At 39.8% G+C, this 26908-nt stretch overlaps 1 long non-coding RNA gene across 1 annotated transcript; it reads right to left on the bottom strand.

Moving 5' to 3' along the window:
• Positions 1-9653: 9653 nt before the first annotated feature.
• On the bottom strand, positions 9654-25805 carry LOC114642052 (uncharacterized). The gene is made up of 3 exons (XR_003714442.2): positions 25250-25805; positions 11716-12018; positions 9654-9800 (listed from the first exon to the last, which is right to left on the bottom strand). It is a non-coding gene; the product is annotated as an uncharacterized LOC114642052 (long non-coding RNA).
• Between the last annotated feature and the right edge of the window lie 1103 nt (positions 25806-26908).

The raw sequence follows: 26908 nt of genomic DNA on the forward strand, positions 1-26908 counted from the left end.
CCTTATCATTGACAACAATGAGACGGCCTACAGAGAGGAGGTGCTGGCATTGAGTAATTGGTGCCTGGATAACAACTTGTCTCTTAACATCAGCAAAACCAAGGAGATGATCGGAAACAGCAAGGCAGAGAACACCAGGCCATCTACATCAGCGATGTAGAAGTTGAAAGGGTTAACAGCTTCAAATTCCTCGGAGTAAACATCACCGAGGATCTCTCGTGGACCATTCACATAGACACTGTGGTTAAGAAAGCTCGCCAGCGGCTCTACTTCCTGAGGAGGCTGAGGAAGTTTGGCATGAATGCCAACATCACCTCAAACTTTTACAGGAGTGTGGTCGAGAGTCTGCTGACGGGCTGCATTACCGTCTGGTATGGGAGCTGCTCTGCCAGCAGCCAGAAATCACTACAGAGAGTGGTAAAGGCAGCAGAGCACATCACGGGCAACAGTCTTCCTGCCATTGAAGACATTTACCTCCATCGGTGCTTGCGTAAGACAAGCAGCATCATAAAGGACCACAGCCATCCAGCACGCCAGCTGTTCTCCTTGTTACCGTCTGTCAGACGATACAGGAGTCTGGCTGCTCGGACTACAAGACTTAAGAACAGTTTTTACCACCAGGCCATTCGACTCCTCAACAGCAACACCTGAACACTTACATACATTTATATTACACCTACATTGCATTACATCTACATTGCAATACTCACACACAAACTGTACCTGCACACACTCTGAATACTGACTGGAACATTCATCTGCACTTTATGGAATATGCATCTGTACTCATAAAACATTATCTGTGCAATAACTGTCATTTGTACTTGCTGCTCATTCAACTCATATTGCTCTATAACTTCTTTCTAAACGTACATATTTTATTTTATATGGCTTGTCTATTTTCAACTTGTAATTTTTTTAAATTATTTTTTTAGCTTTATTAGATCTAGGCTGAGTGACTTGTTTTTCTCGTCATACACATTTCATTGTATGTTGACCCTGTGTTAACCTATATATGACAAATAAACCTAAACCTACTGCGGTGGGTTGGCACCCTGCCCTGGATTGGTTCCTGCCTTGTGCCCTGTGTTGGCTGGGATTGGCTCCAGCAGACCCCCGTGACCCTGTGTTCGGATTCAGCGGGTTGGAAAATGGATGGATGGAAACCTAAACCTAAACCTAGTCCTTGACTGTCTTGGAAGGTACTTGTAATACAACTAAATGTATTATTATAACTATTATTATTATTATTATTATACTCCCATCATTTACATATTACTCAGTTTATCTAAGACCAACCTGTCTGCTATATCTAATTGATATTTCAGCATAATAATTTAATTTTTGAACAGGAATATGTTATTCGATAACTTCTGATTTGTTCTAAATGAGTTTTACAGTTGTACAGTTCTATATATGGAAATTTGCTTTATATTGTGCAGCTTAATGGCTTTCATTCTCTTCAACTATTCAGCAATGTTAAGGGGAATATTAACCTTGCATACTGCATGCTTTTCTAATAATACCCCATTACAGTGTAATCTACTTAGCCATATTACATTTATATTTGTAATTAGTTACAATATTTTCTAAGAAATAAAAGTGTGCATATTAATTTTCCCACTAATAATCATTACGTTCACCATCCTACCAAACATTATTTGCCATTGTTAGTCTACAAATAGTGGTATATTGGAAACAATTGGTCTTTTCCTTTAGTTTGGGTTGTGTAAAACTTTGATGCTTTGAATTAATTTTGGCAGTCAGTTTTCTATATATTTAGAAGAGTCAAAGCAAAATCGATTTGACCTTAACCAGTTATATAATTCAATTGACTTTGAATACACATTGATGCTGATTCATTCAAATCTGCAAAACAAAAAGGTACAATTTTACAACAGTCAAGAAGTAATTCTTTTGTTTAGCAGTAAGGGTGTAAAAATAATGCAGGCAACCTGTGTAATAAAGCCACAGAGGACTCTCAGCTGCTGGAGAGCGTCAGCATTTTAATGCTAATTTTTCTTCCATAACATGTGGTGTCCCATCATCAGCTCAGTTATCTACATTATGGAGTACTGATTTGAAACAATAAAAAAGGCATCTGCCTTTCTGTTCACTTTCTTGTTCATCTCACATTCTGTTCACTTCTGTAACATAACACATTAGTTGACATGTACAAAGTAATATGTAATCTGTAAATCAATAATGATGTCTCATGCCCTAAACTCAGAGCACAACAATTCCAAGCAAATTCTGTGCTTCAAAAAATATTTCTTTTCATGATTAACTTCACATTTTTTTCATAATAACTCAATGATTATTCCTTCTGCTCCTCCTCAGCCTTCCAACACAGTAGTGGAGCTACAACACTCCTAACTCCGATTCACCTGAATAAGGAGGAGATGTTTCTTTTAAAGTCTGATCTAGGAATACTTCTGGTTTAACACAGATGCATCTCAAAAGCACTTCCAAGACATATTGTTGATGTCGTGGAAGCTGCCTTCCCAAAGCCCCTTTCATTGGCCCTAGATGTCTGTGACAGGTCTGTCTGCTTCAACTACATTTCCAGTGCCGTCCTGGAGGAGTCCAACCAAGAGCAAGGAGTAAAAATATTTCCCCATCAGGCATCCCTCCAAAGTTTATTAGTTATACAAACTTTCTATTAAGGAACTGTAACATCAACCACCCCAGCCAGGTCACCAGTATATAGTGGCCTTCAGAGGGCATAGAAGGGCCCAAAACCCTGGACACCACTTTATGCACACAAGTCCCAGGTCCAAATAAATATTTTTATATTTAGGAAAACTAGTCAAGATTGAAGGAAAGATGGATGGCACTAAGTACAATAGTTCTGAGGAAAACCTGTTTCAGTCTGCTAGAGATATGAGACTGGGAGGAATTTTCACCTTTCAGCAGGAAAATGTCCCTAAACATACTGCTAAAGCTACGCACGAATGGTTTAATGGTGAACATTTAAATGTCTTGACCTAGTCATAGCCCAGACCTCAATCCAATTGAGACATGGGATGACTTGAAGATTGCTATACACCAACACAACCCATCTAAACTTAAAGGGGATGGAGCAGTTTTGCTTTGTGTAATGGGCGAAAATCCTAGTGGATAGATTTTCTAAGCTAATAGAGACACTCCCCATGAGACTTGTAATTGCAGCAAACGGTGGATCTACAAAGTATTGACTTTGCACAATCATAATTTCAGTTTTTTTGTCTTAATTATTGTTTATGTCACAGTGAAAATATTTTGCACCTTTAAAGTGGTAGGCATATTGTGTTAATCAGGTGCTACCCTCCGAAAAATTGTAATGTGACAAAACAGGTAAGACACAGAATAGGATTAATATATATGTATATATATTGTGACTGGTGTCATCTGCAGTTAGCTGCCCATCATGGTGGCTACCATCGCTCAATGGCAGTTCAGTACCTTCCCTGCTTCGTTGTCCTACCACATTGTGCCAGAAGCTACACACTCATACACTCTTAACTACAAGCTGTCTCTCTGTTAAACAGTAAACCTATGGCAAAGAGACAGGGCTGCCCTTCAGAAACTCCCTCTTAAATAGTATTTCAATGACAAACAAACACACACTTACCCGTCCTTTGCAGGATCAGCTGCAGGCTTGCCACGTAACATGCTTCTTGCACAAGGTTTAGAACATTTAAAAGGCCCAGCCCAGACCAACTTAACAGCTCAGCCTCCTGTTCCCTCTCACTCAGACTGCATCTGCCCCAATCACTGCTTCCGAGCTGCTGGGCCTACTTTATGAAGAAGATTTTGTGTTCTTTTAACCAGAAGAGGGGAGTTGGACTGTGTCGTTTACCAGTTGCAACCTGTGCGCTTGCCTGCTGAAGATAATGCCCTTGCATAAAGTCTTGTGTCTGTACCTGACAGTTCAGCAATAAAGATTTTGTACTTTGGAAACCTGGTTTCTTTTACCGGTCTCCTGTGTAACTCTGTGAGCCAAGCTTGACAATATATATATATATATACAGGTGCTGGTCATAAAATTAGAATATCATGACAAAGTTGATTTATTTCAGTAATTCCATTCAAAAAGTGAAACTTGTATATTAGATTCATTCATTACACACAGACTGATGTATTTCAAATGTTTATTTCTTTTAATGTCGATGATTATAACTGACAACTAATGAAAGTCCCAAATTCAGTATCTCGGAAAATTAGAATATCAATTAAGACCAATGCATAAAAAGGATTTTTAGAAATGTTGGCCAACTGAAAGGTATGAACATGAAAAGTATGAGCATGTACAGCACTCAATATTTAGTTGGGGCTCCTTTGGCCTGGATTACTGCAGCAATGTGGCGTGGCATGGAGTCGATAAGTTTGTGGCACTGCTCAGGTGTTATGAGAGCCCATGTTGCTCTGATAGTGGCCTTCAGCTCTTCTGAATTGTTGGGTCTGGCGTATTGCATCTTCCTCTTCACAATACCCCATAGATTTTCTATGGGGTTAAGGTCAGGCGAGTTTGCTGGCCACTCAAGAACAGGGATACCATGGTCCTTAAACCAGGTACTGGTAGCTTTGGCACTGTGTGCAGGTGTCAGGTCCTGTTGGAAAATGAAATCTGCATCTCCATAAAGTTCATCAGCAGCAGGAAGCATGAAGTGCTCTAAAACTTCCTGGTAGATGGCTGCGTTGACCTTGGACCTCAGAAAACACAATGGACCAACACCAGCAGATGACATGGCACCCCAAACCATCACTGACTGTGGAAACTTTACACTGGACATCACGCAACGTGGAATCTGTGCCTCTCCTCTCTTCCTCCAGACTCTGGGACCTTGATTTCCAAAGGAAATGCAAAATTTACTTTCATCAGAGAACATAACTTTGGACCACTCAGCAGCAGTCCAAAGGCGAGAAGCTTCTGACGCTGTCTCTTGTTCAAGAGTGGCTTGACACAAGGAATGCGACAGCTGAAACCCATGTCTTGCATACGTCTGTACGTGGTGGTTCTTGAAGCACTGACTCCAGCTGCAGTCCACTCTTTGTGAATCTCCCCCACATTTTTGAATGGGTTTTTTTTCAGAATTCTCTCCAGGGTGCGGTTATCCCTATTGCTTGTACACTTTTTTCTACCACATCTTGTCCTTCCCTTCGCCTCTCTATTAATGTGCTTGGAAACAGAGCTCTGTGAATAGCCAGCCTCTTTAGCAATGACCTTTTGTGTCTTGCCCTCCTTGTGCAAGGTGTCAATGGTCGTCTTTTGGACAACTGTCAAGTCAGCAGTCTTCCCCATGATTGTGTAGCCTACAGAACTAGAGAGACAATTTAAAGGCTTTTGCAGGTGTTTTGAGTTAATTAGCTGATTAGAGTGTGGCACCAGGTGTCTTCAATATTGAACCTTTTCACAATATTCAAATTTTCCGAGATACTGAATTTGGGACTTTCATTAGTTGTCAGTTATAATCATCAAAATTAAAAGAAATAAACATTTGAAATACATCAGCCTGTGTGTAATGGATGAATCTAATATACAAGTTTCTCTTTTTGAATGGAATTACTAAAATAAATAAACTTTGTCATGATATTCTAATTTTATGACCAGCACCTGTATATATATACAGAACTGTGCAAACGTTTTAGGCAGGTTTGAAAAAATGCTGTAAACAAAGAATGCTTTCAAAAATGGAAGTGTTAATCATTTATTTTCATCAATCAACAAAATGCAGTGAATGAACAAAAGAGAAATCTAAATCAAATCAATATTTGGTGTGACCACCCTTTACCTTCAAAACAGCATCAATTCTTCTAGGTGCATTTGCACACAGTTTTTGAAGGAACTCGGCTGGTAGGTTGTTCCAAACATCTTGGAGAACTAACCACAGATCTTCTGTGGATGTAGGCTTCCTCCCATCCTTCTGTCTCTTCATGTTATCCCAGACACACTCAATGATGTCGAGATCAGGGCTCTGTGGGGGCCATACCATCACTTCCAGGACTTCTTGTTCTTCTTTACGCTGAAGATAGTTCTTAATGACTTTGGCTGTATGTTTGGGGTCGTTGTCCTGCTGCAGAATAAATTTGGGGCCAATCATACGCCTCCCTGATGGTATTGCATGAAATGCAGACCCAAACGTTCAAGGAACCTCCACCATGCTTCACTGTTGCCTGTAGACACTCATTATTATACCGCTCTCCAGCCCTTCAACGAACGAACTGCCTTCTGCTACAGCCAAATATTTCAAATTTTGACTCATCAGTCCAGAGCACCTGCTGCCATTTTTCTGCACCCCAGTTCCTATGTTTTCATGCATACTTGAGTAGCTTGGCCTTGTTTCCACATCAGAGGTATGGCTTTTTGGCCGCAACTCTTCCATGAAGACCACTTCTGGCCAGACTTCTCCGGACAGTAGGTGGGTGTACCTGGGTCCCACTGGTTTCTGTGAGTTCTGAGCTGATGGCACTGCTGGACATCTTACGATTTCGAAGGGTAATAAGCTTGATGTTTCTTTCATCTGCTGTGCTAAGTTTCCTTGGCCGACCACTGCGTCTACAATCCTCAGCGTTGCCCGTTTCTTTGTGCTTCTTCAAAAGAGCTTGAACAGCACATCTTGAAACCCCAGTCTGCTTTGAAATCTTTGTCTGGGAGAGACCTTGCTGAATAAGTATAACTACCTTGTGTCTTGTTGCTGTGCTCAGTCTTGCCATGACATGACATGACATGACATGACATGACATGACATGACATGAAACTGTCTTCCACAACCTCACCTTGGTAGCAGAGTTTGGCTGTTCCTCACCCAGTTTTAAGCCTCCTACACAGCTGTTTCTGTTTCAGTTAATGACTGTGTTTCAACCTACGTGTGACATTGATGATCATTAGCACCTGTTTGGTATAATTGGTTGATCATACACCTGACTAGAATCCTACAAAATCCCTGACTTTGTGCAAGTGTACCTATAAGAATTGATGCTGGTTTGAAGGCAAAAGGTAGTAACACCAAATATTGATTTGATTTAGATTTTTCTTTTGTTCACTCACTTTGCATTTTGTAAATTGATAACAATAAACAATCATTATTTATATTTCTGAAAGCATTCTTTGTTTACAGCATTTTTTCACACCTGCCTAAAACATTTGCACAGTACTGTATGTAAGCAGTGCATATACATGATGAATGTCAGATTTTTTTTTTTTTTCAAATTAGAACATTTCATTATTAGACCAATTGAGAACAGACCATTCTGCCCCACAACCTTCACAATTCTATTCACATAATGTCTTCAAAATAACAGCTTTGAAGATCCCCAAATTTATACTCTTTACTAAAAAAGACATTCTAAAAATGTCTTTATATTTATATTGAAAATTATGTACTCCAAATTTATAGTCTAAATTATAACACTGTGAATGCACCGGAATGAAAAGCTGCAGTATATGCAATTTAGCACTACTTAAAAAAAACTCAATGCATTTATCATTTAATGAATGTGAGTGTCAGCCTTCATGTGCATTTGCATATTTCTATATTAGTTCAAGTTCAAATCTATTAGTTTCTGACTTTGAGCCCAGTACTGACAGGATAGGCTTCTGTCTGCCGTGACTCTGAATTAGTTTAAGAGGGTCAGACAATGTTATGTCTTAAACTGCTAAGTTGAAGTGACAGAATGCAGAAAAAGGAGAATCGTAAAGTATGTATTATATCAGACTTGTACTATGGGCACCGCATCCTTGTGTGGTCCTGCTTTGTGCTTGATGCTGCCAATGTAAGCGGCAATAATCTGGGAACAGTTTTAAAAATGCATGGATTGGGAAAAACAGGAGATATTTTATTTTGTTTAGATGTAAAAGTACATAAAACACTAAGATTAATTTACATGTTTTAAAATTATTTCAATGGCAGTTGTTTGTAAATATGCTAAATATTACTACAAAATAAATATTATTTAAACAACCTTAGATTGTCTCCACTTTAGCAAGTTTCCTCTGCCTTTCCCATCAGTTTCCTTCTCTCTCATTTTTCTCTTAACTCCTTGTTGAGATCACAAAGGTTCAACTACTGTGACTCTACCCTTTTCTTTTAGTTTCAGCATTGTATTAATTAATTAATTAATTAATTATGACTCTTTTTATAAAAAATGTAGTTGTTCCTATACTATCAATTGGGTATCTTCAATTTAGAGTGGATAAGCTTTTAGTAAACGTTCAGTGCAATATTACAGAAAGATTTGAGGATTTTTCAGAATATCAATGCATTTTAACAGGATTGATGCACAATCAGAATATTAGATGGCTAACAATCTTTGTTAGCTGACATAGCTGGATTTATTTAGGATTTAAAGACGGTCGTAACACTGGAGTCCTTATTAACAAAAAAAATGCTCTCTTCAGCACTTCAAGCAACAAAAAAATATATTTTTCCAATCAAAATGATCAAGTGCTTCTTCAGAGTTTAAAGATAATATAGTGCCTCTTACATTTTTCTTCATCCTCTCTATTCTCCGTACATTAAAAGATAGATAACCTCTTCGCAACGAACCCTATCTATTTGTGGAATGTAATAAATTTGTTCAGTTGTTCAATTTTTTTTTTTTTAGGTTCTCGCAAAGGCACTGGACAATATGATGAACTATTACTTTCATCTCAAGCTTTCTTCAGGATAAAGGAAAGTCTGGTTTTTTAATGACTGTGTGGGAGGCAGGAGCTGCAAAGATTTTTTTTCAAATTTGATTTTTGTTCAGTGTTCAAAAATGTTCAAAGAATGAAGATAAAGCTTAATATTTCAGGGTTTGATGTCTGCAATGTATTTTTTATATTGCAAGATTTAATAATAATGTAAAATAATTAGTTTTAATTCAGAAGTGGAATTTTAATAGTGATAAAACTAAATACAGTCATTTGCATCAAGTACAGAAAATTAAGTACACAGTGACCGCAATCTAATTTTAGTTAATTAGTCACATTCTGAACATTTTAAAATCACTTTTTCATTTATTTTTATCTCCTAATTTGATGGTGGAAAATTAATACTTTGCTTGACCAAAATGTCCTTTTATTCCATTGGTCTGTGTCTGTACCATTCTGCTGACACATCATTGATTTATTTATTCCTTAATTATTCATAACACTTTACATTATTAAAAGGAACTAAATAATGTGTAATAATGTGAATTTGCTGTAAAGTATTCTATCAAAATCGAAATTATGGGCACAAAGCAAAAACTGACCTTTGCCAAGGTGTTAGTCCACAATGGTCCAAGTAACAGCATTTAATCTACCCATCATCTTCCTTTGAGTGTCTTTGTAATTTAGAAGAAAACTAGAGTACCTGCAACATTCAGTGGTGACCTTGCAAGCTCCACATAGTGTCTGAGACTGTTATTTGAACCCCAGTTCTTAAAGCTGTAAGGAAGTGGTGCAAAGCACTTCATCAGGCTCTATTGAATAGTAATGGTGATAATCGTTTCATTAAGCACTAGGAGAACTGACAATTCAATATTATAAGTAGCATAAAAGCTTATTAGTGTGGGCACAATTGGAAGGACATGCGTCACGTCAAGAAAGGGTTAGGGTGCCAACCGGGTCACCCCTCTTAATCAAAACATAAATAAAGACAAACAAAAAAAATGCTTGATGGCATATATAGAAACAAAAAACAAAGGGAAAAACTAAAAGAGGTCTTTATTTTCTGTAAAAGAAATCAATCGGGATTACAGTGTTATTGTGGGTCCGATCTGAGACGCCATTCTCTGGGGCATCCATTCTTTTATAGGGGTGGTGTCAATTGCCTTCAGTGGGTGTCGTCTTGCTGCTGTGGATGACAGAAGAGACAAGAATGTTATTGACTGTGCCCCCTCTCGCCCTGGGGTGGTATCAACTACTTCCGATAAACCTGGAAGGTAGTTCTCTAACACACATGCATGACAGTGGATTATTAAGAATAACATTTCTTTGTGATAAACAGTATATGATGTAACTGTGAAAGATAATTTAACAGCTTGCAAGCTACTGAGGGTTAAAAACTGACAAAGCTGTTTTGCTATAATGGCAGGTTATTCATACAGGCATCTGTCATAAGACAGGGTGCAGTAAGCTAACCTCGGACAACTTCTTCTTTAAGGAATGCGTCTGTTAGACATGGGAATGATTATCATTCCTTATTTAGGGCCCCTCTAAAACGCACACAAAACAGAAACGGTTTGCCGATTTGTGCAATACAAGATGAAATACTTGGGTAAATAATATTATGCTTTTTCATAAGTATGGGGAAGGGGGAGGGATAAAGGAAAAAATAAAAAGCCGACTGAAAAAGTGGAACTTTGCTCTTCTGCCTTGTAACGCACGAATCCTATGTACTCACCGGTGCCTGAATAAAGACTAAATAAAGACTGATTGATTGAACTATTCCTCTCTTCCTCGGGGATTACTTCTGCATAACCATGAATGGTCAATTCCAATAAAGTGCCATCTTTGTGAATATTCTATGTAATCATCCATTAAATGTTCAAATGTTCAACATCAAATGTTCAATGTTCAATTTAGGGTCATCAAGAGCAAAAACTATCCGACAGGAAATAACCCTTGGCAAAGAATATGAAATGAAGGTTTTTAATTAGATAATATTTGTGCTATCTGTGACGGCCTTTGTTTGCTCCATGATCCCAGGCAGCTTGAACCCGGAACCATCAATAGTTGTAAACTGAGATGAGGTAGATGCAAGTGCTTCAGTGTTTTTATTTACAAAAAACAGTGTCCAAAAAGTGCGCTGCGTAAAAAAATAAATAATCCATAAGATTTTTTGTCTCATCCAATTATCTGTCCTGATTTCACCATACAGGCTCTCTTTACAGCACCGTGTAGGTACAGTTATCTGCTCGCTCTGAGGTGTGACTGAAGCAATTGACCATCCACCACTCATTTACACATGAATGCGTGATCAGCCAAGCATCCCAATCAACCTTGGAGCGGCATGTGCACATTCACACATGCACTTGCACATGCACCTGCCTTGAGCCTGCACACTCCGGGACTTACAAATATTTATTTAAAATGCATCACACCACAAACCTCACTCGTCACCCTATTTACTTCTAAATATCTTAGAAAAAAATCAGGTGCAACCTAGCACTTATTTTTTGGAAGGAAAAAAATCATTAACAACCCTTTGCATAATGTAATCTTAAGCTGTATTTGTGAGTAGAAATGGTACTTTGAGAGCCAGACAGTCAATCACTTGTGCTACATGACATACAGTAAAAGAGAAGTTCTATTCTTAAGTATGTCACTGTACATGAGATGATTTAGGGGATAATAGAAACTGAACACTGGAAAGTGAGTAGCACCAAGGGTGTATTCAGCAATGAGTAAACTTAAATAAATTCATCCTGAAGTGGCTGCATAGAAGAAGGCAGTGAGAGCAACACTTTCTTTAACTCTTTTAGGGCAGATGTCAATTTTTGTCGAAACAAGCGGTGGAGAGTGGATGTTGACTAAAGTCAAGATCCAGCTGCAGAGGGTTATAATCACCTGTAAACGTCTACAAAACGCGCTGTCACAGTAAAGGTAGGCCCTCTTTGCTTGAAAGAATGTTAGACTCGTTGACTTGACGTTGAATCCCTATATGTGCTTGAGTAGCAAACAACGGCAAAAATGAGCAAAGCCAATACAAGAAACAAAACACTCAGTTGACGATGTTTTGCGTATATTTTAATAAGACTGTGACTTACCAAATTCCGATTTTGGTGCAAGTGATCTGGAGTTCGAGATCTAAAACGAAAGTGAGATAACGGCATCAGCTGATTGTGTAGCTGATGCACCTGCAGCAACATTCGCCTGGGAGGACCACCACTTAAAATGACAAGAGGTACAAACTGTATTGCATCACCCTGCGACTGCTGCCATCCATCTGCTGCTGCCACCGCCCCTGTGCAGCTGCTGTTGTGGTCACTGCTGTCAAAGTTGATTTATGTGACAAACTATTGCTTTGCATGCTTTTCACAAAACTGAGTTTTTTGGAAAAATATTCAGCCCTGGGAGAAAAGAAAAAAAAAAAGTCAGCCCTTAAAGAGTTAAATGAAAAAAACAGTGTGAAACAGTTATCAGAGAGTATTGTTATCAGGAGATGTATTGTTGTTATACTGCTCCCTGCTTTGTTGTGTGTCTGCATATACTGGATTATTGAGTAAATAAAGCAAATGTAGGGCACATGGTAAATTGTCATTTCTCTCCCACAGGGTTAGATGGTGGAGGAGAGACGCGTCCAATAGTGAACAGCATGGGAAGGAGTAGTATGGTATTGATAAGGACAGTAAGGTAAGAGATACGCTATCCTTTATTGTCTAGGGGACACCGTTTGGTCTTCTTTAACCCAGTGCATCTCAACCTGTGGTAGTATGTAAAGAATCAGCAGGTGGTATATGAGGGAACACTTTCAAGGTAAAAAAAGGCGTCTATTATTGTCTCTTTTATGCCATTATAGAATTAAAAATAAAACTACATAATTTGAGCATGCTTTGGAAGCGTAATATTAACTGTTTGTTGATGTGTGTTGAGCAAATAGCAAGACTATTTGCTTTTTAATCTAGCACTACGCACAGCTGAGGTAAAAGAACAGACGCTTCAAATTTATCCTTGGCTTGTTATGAACATTGCTAAACATGCTTGTCCAACCATCATTTTCTGAGTGGAATATTTAGTTCAGGATCGCTGGGAGTTAGCAAATATCCTGGGTGAAATTGGGTGGAAAAGAGGATTTAACCTTGGACGTGGCACAAACCCTAAATACATCATCTACACATCATTCCAAAATAACACATATTTAGTTAGTGTTTCAAAAGTTCCACTTTAGCCAGTCATTTGTTAATGTTCTGAAATACAAGGCAAACCTTTCCTATCATACAACATGCAGTGTGTTAACATAAACGCATAATTTCTGAGAAGCAGTTAGCTGGGCTACTGAAATGGCATACTTAATTCATGACAATGATTCAGCAGGCCTTGAATTTATATTGTTCATTGGTGCTTTTGAAACCAAAGTTTATTACTTTATTAGAATCATAAATAAAATATTAATAAAGCACATATGACACATATTTGAATGATAGAAGAGTGAATGTGGTCTACAGTTGTGACTTCTTTCTCCAGTTACAGTAATTAATTCTGAATTAATAGACATGCACAAACAACAGCAAAGTCTGCTCAGTCATGTGAAGTAACTTGAAAACAAAGTTTTATAAACTTTAATTAACAAGTATGGCATCAAAAGGGTAGCCTTAAATTTGGTACCAATCTAAAAAAGGAGGGAAAGATTTCTGAAAATTAAAGCATCAGGTGCATGACATTTGAAATTTGAACTGAGGACAGTCTGTCCTCTAACCTTTTTACTACTACCTAGGCAAACAGTTCAATAGTCGCATCCAAACCATGGAGTAACTGAAGTCAATGGCAATGGCTACACTTATTATTACAGATCAAACAACTTTATATATGAGGTTAGGGTGCCCAAAGAGTTTTAGGTAAACTGTACATGGATGTCGAATCGAAAAGTGGAGGGGGGACTCCTTCACATTTCACGGGAGTCATACACGCATAATAGACTGAAGAGCGGCAACAGGAGCCCTTGGAGTTTCAAGCTAATCGTACGTGGATGTCAAATCAGTGGTAAGGTCACCTGAAGCCACCACCTCCTGAAGCCAATGACTAACATTGTTATACTTGACAAAACGCTGCAACCCCTGTAGAAAAGAATATTCTTAAAGTTGATGATTTGCATATATATTAAAAGAGAATCAAAAGCATATATGAAGGGTTAAACTGTAAAAATCCTTGAATGCCTATTTTATTAATTGTCTCTTTGCAGCTGCAAGCCATCAATATCTTCCTGCTAAGCTTAAAAACTTTAGTCAAGGACACTGTGTACTTTTAGAGGGCTAAACAGGCCAATTATTTTAGGAAATGCAGTCATTGAGGCTTTGGCCATGAGAGAAAACCAGATAGGCCATTTGCTTCCACTTGCAACAGCTGGGCCTCTGCCTTCATGTCTGCCTGCCTGGACAGGTGATGACAGTCGAATCAAGTCTTGCCGCACCCACCACATGATGAAACAGCTCAGGACCCCGGTTGGCAACCCCCCAGGTAGACACGCGGTCCAAACCCACCCTCCGGAAATGACCCTATATCTGCCGCAGCCAGGTGTTACGTGGGCGACCCCTTGGCCTGGTCCAGCAACTCGGGTCCCCAACAATGAGGATCTTATGAACTGGATCACCCTCAGGAAAACGCGCCACATGGCCCTAGTGCTGTAACTGACGTTCCCTCACAATGCAGGAAATGTGCTTCATTCGGGACTCCATGAGTAACTGCTCACTCAACACAAAGTCAAACCAATGGTACCAAAGGATTTTCTGGAGAGACACAGTACCAAAGGAGTCCAGTCTTCATCTCAGGTCACTGGATAGCATCTATGTCTCGCAACCATAAAGCAAGACAGGAAGCATCAGGATTATAAAGACTTGGACCTTTGTCCTTTTGCATAGATATCGGGAGCACCAACTACCACTTTCCAGTGATCTCATGACCCCCCATGCTCTCCCAATCCATCTACTGACTTCATAGGAAGAGTCACCAGAGACATGAATGTTGCTGCCAAGGTAAGTAAACCTCCTGACAAGGTCGATACTCTCTCCGCAAACAGACACACTGCTGATGGCTGTGCCCAAGAGGTCATTAAAGGCCAGGACCTTGGTTTTTATCCAGGACACTCACAAGCCCAGGCACTCAGACTCCTCGCTCAGTCTCTCGAACGCCCCGATCTCAGCCTCCATTTACTCTGTGAAGATCAGCATCATCAGCAAAGTCAAGATCCATGAATCTTTCCTCACCAACAGTTGCTCCACAGCCGCTGGACCCCACGACTTTGCCCAACACCCAGTCCATACACGCATTGAACAGAGTAGGAGCAAGAACACACCCCTGATGAAAACCAGAATGAACTGGGAAAAACACAGAGGTTCTGCCTCCACTCTGCACAGCACTCACAGTACCAGTGTACAGGCTGGCCATGATATCCAGCAACCTCGAGGGGATCCCTGTGGAAATCCATGTGATGACAAGTCAAGGAAAATGTAGTTTATAAGAAACAGTGTTATTGTTTTAGGGGCGCAGCTGCCCAGACCTCTAGCCCAATATATTATGTGTGGGTCTCCCTGATTCCGACTTACTGATGGGAATCGATTGATAAATAATTTTCAGACACCTGCACAGAGTATGAAGTAATGATGGCAGTTTTGGTCGAGTGATGGACATTAGGTAATGGTGGGCTTCAACATTAGGTAATGATGGGAAGAACCAAAAGGAGGAGAGCATTTTGCATAAATAATAAGAACTGTAATAAATGTAAGCTCGCTAAATTTGCTAATTGCTCATTTCATTTGATTTGGGTCCATGTATGTATCACGCAATAAAACTTGATTCTGCCTTTCCGAGACTCCATGTGCCATCTTTGAGCAGCATGTTTCTGTCACAACACCTCCAAAAACTTTGCTGCCCTAGGCACCTGTCTAGTTTGCCTATTTGCCGGAGCCTGGTCCTGATTTTGGATTAAATACTACTTTTCAGTTAGTGTTATTATCCAGCGAATGCATCTTTCATGCACTGATTTTCTGAAAAACCTGATTCTGAAAAGGGTGTTTTTATAAAGGCAACTTTAAAGATTGTGTACAAGTAAAAATATCCTGAATTATTTTGATATTCACTAATTTATGTGGCAATGACATAATTCATTTTTTAGTATTAGGTTTAAAACATTGTCTATTTTTCAGTTAAAGGACTGAAACTGTAAGTGAATAAACTTAGTAAATATACAGTACATGGTAAGATAAATCAGGTACAAGCCCCACAATGAAATCCCCCATAGCCAATAAAATGCCCCATTTTTTGCTATCTTAGGGGAAAATGCCCCCTCTGAAGCACAGAAAATTCAAGCTGTCAACTGTATATTTTTTGAAAAGGAAAAGTATAAAACTTCGAGGCTTTCTAATTTTTATTCAGCATCATTCCATAGCATACCATTGTTAGTCCATCTATCCATTCATCTTCTTAACCTGCTCTTCCATGGTAGCATCACGGGGCAGCTAGAGTCTATCCCAGTAGGAACCATTCTGGTACAGGGCACCAATCCATCACAGGTGAATGCACAACACCCTCAACACACACACTAGGGCCACTAATTCATCTAACTTGTGTGTCTTTTTTCTGCGTTGAAGAAACTGGAGACAAAGCCCATACAGACACAGGGAAACACGCAAACTCCACACAGAAAGCAACCAGGACTCAAAGGCTGGCTACACCATGAGGACAACAATTGTTAACACATCAAAAAATAATCTGTGAAAAAATAAATAAATAAATAAAAAGGGTGTACATAAGACAAATTAAAATGCACACTGTCATAGACAGCAGGCATGGGCTGGAGTTCTGGCTGGGATGGTTCAGGGTTGCTTACCCTTCCGGGAGTCCAGTTTAATGAAAGAACAGGGGAACACCAACCTCCTGTACTATTTGCACCCCTAAAACAATAAGTGGCAGTCTCCCCGGGCTACAGTGCCTGCATGAATACCCACAGGGCAGGCTGAGAACTACAGTCCTGTTACGCAGCCCTTCTATGTTCCATGGGTGCCTACTTTAAGGAACTTCCGCATGACACAAGAAGTGTTTCCAACCTGTAGTGTGGTAACACCAGATGTATTCGCAAGTCTGGCATAAAAGAAGTCGCTTGACCTCATGCAGGCAAATCGGAGTCGAGAGTTGAAGAGGAGCTGAACAACACTAGCCTAGGATGAGAGGAGGAATAAAAGAAAGAAAGAGAGAGAGAGAAGAGAGAAAGGAAACATTTGTGATTGTACAACTTGTGAGAAGACTTTGTAATGTAAAAATTAACGTTGCGTTTGAACCTGGTGTTGGTGTTTGAGGGTTTGGGGGCTCAGTGGCACCCCCTACAGGTCTCACACACACACACACACACACACCAAAATCCCTGCCCCCACACCACACACACAAATATCTATAACATCTCATTAAAAAAAACCTATATACAATATTTTTGGTGGATAAATAAGTAAATTTAAATTCCTGGTGATAGAATAATTTTATTGAGGCAATGGCATAGGAAATGCCTCACCTCTCACAAGGCAAAACCCAAAGGTGTTCCTAAACAGACTCTAACAAAGCCAACCACAAAAAAATATATTTCATTTTTTGAAAATAAAAAAAAAATATTTTTGTTGCTTGACATCCCTGCCTGCAGATAGGTGGGTGTGATATAACTTAAAATCTGCATACGTCAGGCTGTATGCAAAAAAGAGTTCCATCAAGATAAAAAAAGAAAACATCTAAATGGTACTCGAAATCACAATAGCAAGCAACTGGCAATATAAGCCCCAAACATAAGTTGGTGAAGTTGATGATATCTACCAGTGTCATAAATGGAGAAGATCAAATCAGACGAATCTAGCATTGTAGTAAGCTCGACAGACAAGGTGTCTTCTCCTTGTCCTCTCTGCCCATTTCTTCCTATTGCATATGACCACAAGCTTATTAATAAAGGTGTGATAAGCTACCTGCCAGCACCTGACAAAGGTAGGAATAAAGATGTGCAGTATATGAACAAAACTACTTCATCATTATTGTGTTAACATTACAACTGTTTCCCCCCTGAATTGCTACAGATTGGACATGCATAGCACAGGTTTAATTTAATTTGACATCCAAAAATGTTTATTTGAAAAGTTTTGGACTTCAGTGGAGAGGCAGGTGGGTTTGACATAAATGCTTTTTTTTGCAAAAATGTTGTGCTATGCCAGTGTGTTGAGGTTAATTTCATTCTGTTATGTCTGTCGTGTTTTCTCTGTTAATTGTTTCATGTTAGGGTACTGGTGAGAAGTTAAACAAAATGACCCCTTTTGTTGGCTAACTAGAAAGATTACAATATGCAAGCTTTCGAGGCGACTCACGCCCCTTCTTCAGGTAAGATGTCCGGGTACTGTAAGTACAATATGGTTTACTAGTTGTTTTTTTATTATTTGCAGCATGACTAATAACAAAAAGGAAATAAAGATATACTGTATGTAAACAATCTATGTATTTTATGCAAGGAGAAATGAAAAATTTCAAAAACTTCTGCTGCAGTTTTGATAAACATTTCTCTCATACCTTTTTTCAATTTCAAGTGAAATGAAACTTAACATGAAATACAAATTCTGCCCTATGGACCAATTAGATGAATCGGGTTTAAGAAAGATCACAGAGAGGGATTTGTACATGATTTGCACCCTTCATCTGACAGCAAAGAGTGAAAACTTACTTCAATAAGTGGAAATGAACAGCACTCAAAGGTCAAAAAGCATTTATTCGCCCAGACATGAACATTTTTTTTTCATTTGTCATAAGAAAATTTAATAGGACAAAGCAAGCTGATAAAGGACATTTAACCTTCTTATAGTATTTAAAATGACTAGACTCATATGGCCTTGGGCCAGTTTTCTTACAATAACAATAAAAGGACTATACCACAATCACTTTTGTCTGGCTATTCTTGTCTTGAAGAATCAAAGTGCTATTAGTTGCCTTTGTTTGCGTGTTGTAATCCAGGGTAGTCAGAGGTCAAGTTCGTGGCATGATTTTAAAATAACTAAAAGCAAGTGACTTGAATAATCAAAGTAAAAAGGCTAATGGGGCTCAAAAGGACACAAAAGGAAAGCACTTTAATTTTTTTTTACATTTATGAATTAGTGGAGGTGTACATTTTTATATGTATATGTTTCATTTTACAATTAACATTTGAAATGTAAATTAACAGAATGTGAAAGGTGATTATTCTTTCACATTTCACAAAACTCAGTCTTATCGATTAGGCTAGTATCTCTTGTCTGGATGATTTCTGTTAAGATCTCTATAATGATAATATAGAGTATGAATCAACTCATTACTCTTATTACTATTGTTTGTAACAAATAATTAGGCTCTATTTCTTTGCTTTCACAATGAGAGGAGGAGAGAGGTTGGGATCATTCACTGATTACAGCGTAGTATCACACCCACAACACAACAAACCACCTGGATTGGGACCCAAGTGCAGCCGTGCAATGGGTGACACCTGGGCACCACACTGGAACAGTCTAAGGTTTTTTACAATGGCTGGAGTGCAAATCCTGCCACCAATCCCCACATTTTCCCTTGCAACTTGGAGGATCTGCTTGCATAGCTGGATGCAGATTAATGTCATACCCAGGATGAAGCAATTTCATAATAAGGGCTTTGCTCAAGTGCCCAACGCAGTGGAGTCACTTCTGACATTCAAGGGATTCAAAACAGCATCCTTCCGATTGTTGGCACAGAGCCCTAGCCTCAGAGCCAGCACTCTGCATGGACATTCATGTTATTATGGGGTTATATTTTTTTATACAGTTCATAGTTCTGTCAAAGTTGCAGGATATCATGGCTGGCCTGTACACTGCTACTGTGAGTGCTGTGCAGAGCGGTGCCAGAACCTCTGTGTTTTTCCCAGTTGTTTCTTGAGATTGTCAGGGGTGTGTTCTGGCTTCTACTCTGTTCAGTGCTTGCATGGACTGGGTGTTGGGCAAGGTCATGGGGTCCAGCAGCTATGGGACACCTGTTAGTAAAAAAATATTCACTGATCTTGACTTTGCCAACAATGCTCTGATCTTCGCAGAGTCAATGGACACTCTGATCAGGGTTCTTGAGAGACTGAGCAAGGAGTCTGAATGTCTGAGCTTGCAAGCGTCCTAGATAAAAACCAAGATCCAGGCCTTTAATGACCTCTTATGCACAGCCATCAGCTGTGTGTCTGTCTGAGGATAGAATGTTGACCTCGTTTAGATGTTTACTTGCCTCGGTAGTGACATTCATGTCTCTGGTGACTCTTCCTATGAAGTCAGTAGACGGATGGGGAGAGTATGGGGGGTCATGAGGTCATTAGAAAGGGGTGTGTGGCGCTCCTGATATCTTTGCAAGGACGAAGGTGCAAGTCTTTAGAGTCCTGGGGCTTTGCTATATGGTTGCAGGACAGATGCCATCCAGTGACCTGAGACGAAGACCTGACTCCTTCAGTACTGTATCTCTTCGAAGAATACCACTGATTTGACTTTGTGTCGAATTAGCGGTTGTTAATGGAGTCCCAAATAAGGCACATTACCAGCATTGAGTGGGAGCGTCAGTTACAGCACTACAGCCATGTGAGGCAATTCCCCAAGGGTGATCCAGCTCGTAGGATCCTCACTGTTGAGGACCTGAGTGGCTGGACCAGGCCAAGAAGACACCCACGTAACCTCTGACTGCAACAGATAGATGGTCATTTCCCGAGGGTGGGACTGGACCACATGTCTGTCTTGGGTTTGCCAACCAGAATCCCAAACTCTTTCGTCATGTGGTGGATGCTGTAACACGTAGCTCCCCAACCTGATCTGACCTGATACTTACTTTTACAATGAACTGTATTAGAAATTTAACCCAATAATAATGTCAATGTCCATGGTTGCTCTCTTCTTTACAGCCAATGCTGCTAGTATATGTTATGGCTCCCCATGACCCTGAATTATGTTAGGCAGATTTCAATAAGGGAATGTCAAAAAATGTAATGGATAGAGACAATTTTAATTTCCACAAGCAGCAGCTTGTTTACTGATTATTTATTATTCTCTGCAGTGAAGTCTGGAAATATTTAATTAGATGTCAACATGTCATACAATTTCTAAGCACATATTGCATTGTGTATTTTTGTTGAAGGAACCAGAATATAAACATATCAAATTAAAGTGTAACTTTTAAATGTTCATCTGGGAGAAAGTTTAATCTTAGGCAGAATATTTAAAAGTTGAGGTATACTATAGATAGAGAGATCAGTATTCAGTGCTGTGAAAACATATTTTTATAGAGCATCACTGCGTATTTTCCACAGTGAATGTTATCAGATCTTCAATCAAAACAAAACATTTGATAAAATGGAGAATGATCAAATAAATGGAACCAAAAGTACACAGTGACATGTGTGAAAGAGTATTCATCCCTTGTTCTCAATGACTGACATTTTCAATAATTATTAATTAATTAATTAGTGACAGAGATGGGAGTAGATTCATACCTGGTGGCATGGATCATGGACTATCTTACAGACAGACCTCAGTATGTGTGTCTCGGGAACTGCAGGTCTGACATTGTGGTCAGAAGCACAGGATCGCCACAGGGGACTGTACTTTCTCCGGTCACTGTTCAGCCTATATACATCAGACTTCCAATACAACTCGAAGTCCTGCCATGTGCAAAGGTTCGCTGACGACACTAATATTGTGGGCTGCATCAGGAGTGGGCAGGAGGAGGAGTATAGGAACCTAATCAAGGACTTTGTTAAATGGTGTGACTCAAACCACCTACAACTGAACATCAGCAAAACCAAGGAGCTGGTGGTGGATTTTAGGTCATCAGAGGTGACTGTGTGCAGAGGGGTGCAGACCTATAAATACCTGGGAGTGAAGTTGGATGATAAATTGGACTGGACTGCCAATACTGATGCTCTGTGCAAGAAAGGACAGAGCTGACTATACTTTCTTAGAAGGCTGGTGTCCTTCAACATCTGCAATAAGATGCTGCAGATGTTCTATCAGACGATTGTGGCGAACGCCCTCTTCTACGTGGTGGTGTGCTGGGGAAGCAGCATAAAGACGAGGGACGCCACATGCCTGGACAAACTGGTGAGGAAGGCAGGCTCTATTGTAGGCACGGAGCTGGACAGTTTGACATCTGTGGCGAAGCGACGGGCGCTGAGCAGATTCCTGTCAATCATGGAGAATCCACTGCATCCACTAAACAGTGTCATCTCCAGACAGAGGAGCAGCTTCAGCGACAGACTGCTGTCACTGTCCTGCTCCACTAACAGACTGAGGAGATTGTTCCTCCCCAACACTATGCGACTCTTCAATTCCACCCAGGAGAGTAAACGTTAACATTATACAAAGTTACTGTGTGTTATACCTGCATTTTTATCTTCCCTGTTTTGGATTATTCTGCCTTTCTTTTCTGTGAGTCATTTGCAGTTCTGTTTTAGCTCACAAAAAGATTTATATTTACTTATTTGGATGACGCTTTTATCTAAGGTGACATACAACATTTCTGATACAATTGGTTGCATTTCTTTTGGTTTTCCAACTGGAGAACAGGCAGGTTGAGTCACGGAGGTCACACCGTGCCGGTGGTGGGATTTGAGCCCACAAGCTCAGGATTTGAGGTCCCAAGGCCTTAACCACTTGAAGACAAACAGTTTGTCTGATATTCACTTGAAACAGAGCAGAAGTCATGGTTCCTACAAAGATGAAAAGTTGTTTCTGTCTTGAATCCACAAAGAAATGTAAATCAAACCATAACCCTGTTGTTGTCATACTCGTCTCTTAGCCATATTAGCACTTCTCCAGATTTACATTAGAGAGCCAAACGTTTTCACTTTTTACTCACCTGTCTCTTGAATACTGTTCCAGACCTCTTGAGGATCATCTGGCCAATGTAGCAAACTTGAATGAAAGACACACATTCTTGTTAGTGAAGACTTCCTTCTGCCTTGTTACTTTGGAAAGATCCAGTTTTCACTCAGTGTTTTTTTGGTGAAGTTATAAACTCTGACTTTAGTTGAGGCACGGGATCCCTAGATGTTTTTTGTGAATTTATTAAAGAATGACTATTTTCTCTGGGAGAAATTCTATCAGGAACACTCGACTGAGAGATTTGAAATGGCTTTTCAACTCTTTTCAAACCAATGCATATCAACAGTATTTATCTTGAGGTCTTTGGGATTTTTTTAATTGAGCCATAATATGCCTTTAGATCACATATGCTGACAACTTCACTCCGCTAACACAAGCAAAAGTGATTCAAATTGATACGTGGAAGGGCCGGCCTAAATAACTGTTGATCGTTAACCTAAGCATTCAAAAAACTAATGCTAATTATTTGTTTTATTGGAAATAAATTAACTAGGGAACAATAACTTTTTTACATTTAAACACTGCAAGTTGTATTACTTTTCACATCAAATTAATCAAAGGAGCCCCAAATTCAAGTGTCTTTTTTCCTTTTAGACTTTATACTATACAAGACTGCATACCCTATAAACATCCAGTCAAATTCACAGGAAAATTAGTCAATAATGCAGTAAATCAGAATGAAAATAAATAGATTTTTCTTTTCTGTACAGAGAGTTAACATGCAATATAGCAAGTTTAAACACATTGTCACACACGCGTGATTAGGGGACAACCAAAGGGCCTGAATGAATGTAGTTCCACGCCACACGAGGGGGTGTTGAAGTGCACTAATTCTCTCTCTTAATTCCTTGCAGACTATACTTGGGAAATCCTGCCCTGTTCTGGGGCAGTCAACGGCATCACTTCCGGTTCCGGTCCTGATGATGTCACTTCCCCTATGGGCCTTTAAAGCCGCCATCTTACCACCAAGGAATCAGTTCTGTTTTGGACTCCATTGCATGAACATGTCTTTGTTTTTTGACAGTTTTTGTAGCTGGAAAATACTATACGGGTGGCTGCCCCAAACCTTCCCAATGTCTCTGGGTTGTTCTTGTGACAACAGGTAATCTTCAACATCACAAAATTTGAAACACCTTATGCTTCTTAATGGTACATTTTATTCAGAGAAGTGAATGTCTACAATCACAAACCTGTCACTGGTTCTGTTCAGTTTCAGCTGCCGAGACTACTCTTAATCACACCTTTGGGAACAAGATGACAATTATCTAAATATGTTTTCCTGTTCAAAATGAAAATTACGAAAGATTAAAATAGCAAAATATAACTGTGGTCTGACAGTGTAAAAAACTGTAATGGTAAATGGTGCTGTCTCTCGTCTACACTGAATTGGATTTGATTCCAGTTGTTCATGACCTGTGTACAGCATGTTCTTCCCACGTCAACCTTGATTTTTTCCTTGGGTACTGTAGTTAAAGTTGAAAGAAATACATTTTAGATGAGTTGGCATCTCTAAATTTGTTCATTATAAATTATTATGGAAGTGTGCCCTTCAATAGACTGGCATACAGTCCAAGGTTGGCCCCTATTGCACCTACTCCTGCTAGGACAGGCTCCGAGTCTCCATGATCCTGAAATATACTATACAAAGCAGGTTATGAAAGTGTATAAATTAATGGATTTATGTTTAATTTGGAAAGGAGAGCACAGGAAAGGAGAAATGAATAAATGAAAGCATTATATTTAATGACCATGCCATGAGATTTTCCATATGTATACTCTTTGCTTCTGATCCATAGCTCATGATAATGAGTTGTGGTCTGCAGATGGCGTACCAACTGCCCAAACTCGGCACAGACGGACACTAGGCACCAAGTTCCAAACACAACCCATGTTGATTATCAGTGGGAACGATTCCCTTTCGTTCCCACTTGCAGCATAGTACAACAATATTCAAATGACCACAGTGCTCTCTTTTTCTTTCTTCCTTCTTTCTCTTCTCCCCCTTGTTCTCCTCCTTCTCCTCCTCCTGCAAGCTTCGTCTCTCTCCCTCCCAACTCTGGATCCCTGACTGAAGGCAGGTGGGAGTACTCCAGGTGGCTTGTTAGGCAGATCTGGAATCACTGCCAGGTGTGGTGGAAGCCTGACATAATTGGGCTGTTCAGTCTCTACAGCTCCCCCTGGTGACAGGAACGGAGCCCAACCGGGCTGCAGCAAACTCCAACTCCAAGTGTGCCCTGCAGGAATCAGTAGTGCCCCAGCATCCAAGGGGAGCTGCCCTCTAGCGTCCCGGGGGGAGACAATGCCCTTATCATGCTCTCCCCCAGGGTCCTTCCACAATGTTGGTGTCCCAGACGGGTAGGGTCCCTGGCTGTCCACAACAGAGTACATGTTTTATTCTCTATGGAAATGTTACGCTTTATGTCTTGCCTTTATAAATAAAACAACATTACACAGATTCTCTATTTACTTAGCAGTGCAATATATACTCTTGCCTCTCAAAGATTCTTATACTAAATACAATATATCTCTACCTTGACTATTCCTTTATAACTGAAACAACATTTCTCTCATTACATAGAAGTACAATATATAATCTCAAATCTCAAGCATTCTACTTGTATACACAATATATCCCTACCTCTGCTATCCGTATTCTCAAGTCAATATCAAGTTGTTATCTCTTTTAGATAGCAATCCTACTTCTTGACACACCTACCGTCAGTTGGTAACAGGTCTGTTGTTCCTCATTTTTATTGTATGGCTTATCTGCCAAGAGCCTCCTGCTTCTATAAATTTCAAACCATCTGTGGATTCAGTGACTCTCAAGAAGATCTTTCAAGACAAAGGAAACATGCACCTTTGTGAAACAGGTCTGAGATGAATTGTGCTAAGAAAACTACATATCTACTAGACTTTGCTGGGCAAATGATCAGGTGCTCACTTTTTGCCCTCAGTTCTATTCAAATATTCTTTCAAAATTAAATTACAAAGTCCGCTCTCTTTCAGTGTTTATAGTGGCTATTTGTTTAAGCTGTTTGAAGTGTTAAAAGGACAGCGGTGGGGCCTGTTCTCATTACTAAAATGGCAAGAAGCGTGGCTCCTCTCTGCTGGCAGAGAAAAAAGTCTTAAACTTCACTTAATATGCATTTAATTTTTTTTATACAAACGAAAAGAAATGGATGGTTTTTTGTGCTTACTCTGTGGTTGTGTGTGGATCCAAATCCCCCAGTGCACTGAGAGGGACACTGTGCTGTAAAAATTAGCACTGGCCTTCAGATCCATCCATCCATCATCCAACCCGCTATATCCTAACTACAGGGTCACGGGGTCTGCTGGAGCCAATCCCAGCCAACACAGGGCGCAAGGCAGGGAGCAAACCCAGGGCAGGGCGCCAGCCCACCACAGCTGGCCTTCAGATGGCATGTAAAACTGAGATCCTGACTCTCTGTGGTCATAAAAGATCCCTGGGCATCTTTCAAAAAGAGTAGGTAGTTTCCTGATGCCCACCACAGCCAGGTTATTCTGACCCCCTATTCATCCCTTGTCCCTTATAGTCTAACTATCTGCTCTTACCTTTTCACCACCTAATAGCTAATGCGTGGTGAATGTACTAGCATAAGAATGGCTGCTGTCACATTGTACCACTACCCCAGGAGAGTAACAAAGGCCAGTGCAGCCACACAATCAGAACACTGCTATACTAATAGCAGCAATACTTAATAATTAAGTAAATAAAATTTGTTCAGGGGTTCAGTAACCAACACTAATCCTTGTTTAGAATAACCACAAATCCCAAACCAGCACTCAGTGAACAGCAAAAAAGAAAAGAAAATGTAACAACACAAATACTTTTTAACATAACCCCCCCCCCCCCCCCAAACAACAAAAACTTTGCCAGAAGAAAGTCAAAAATTAGCAAATCAGGGTGCGAGATGTAATGTCTATAGTTAACCTGTTTCCTCAAAAATACCAGTCTGGTTTTACTGTCCTTAAGGTTGCAAGAAGGTGATGGAAACCGCAAGCAAGATGGAATAAAGAGCCAGCCGGTGCCAATAATAGAAACGATCTGTCCTACTGGAAAAGTAGTTGGGTGCTCCGGAACAAATACAAACAAAAAGTTTGTCATTTGAGAAGCGTCTTGCTTATAACTCTGGACAAAAAAATCCAAAATTTCAGTAGGTGGCTCCAGTTGCAGATTTCTTGTACTAGTGCCTGTTGCTCCTTGCTTCACCTCCAAATGTCTCTCTCTTCATACTTTTTTGAGTTTAATCCCCTTTAGGCTAGCTGTCCTTTAGATTTCCATTATGACGCAAACTCTCAACCCATTTTCTCAGATATACGTTTAAAGAGAAGGCAACCTAACAAAAGGCCAACG

Source organism: Erpetoichthys calabaricus, chromosome 13 (genome assembly GCF_900747795.2).
Source record: "Erpetoichthys calabaricus chromosome 13, fErpCal1.3, whole genome shotgun sequence".
NCBI classification, from domain to species: domain Eukaryota; kingdom Metazoa; phylum Chordata; class Cladistia; order Polypteriformes; family Polypteridae; genus Erpetoichthys; species Erpetoichthys calabaricus.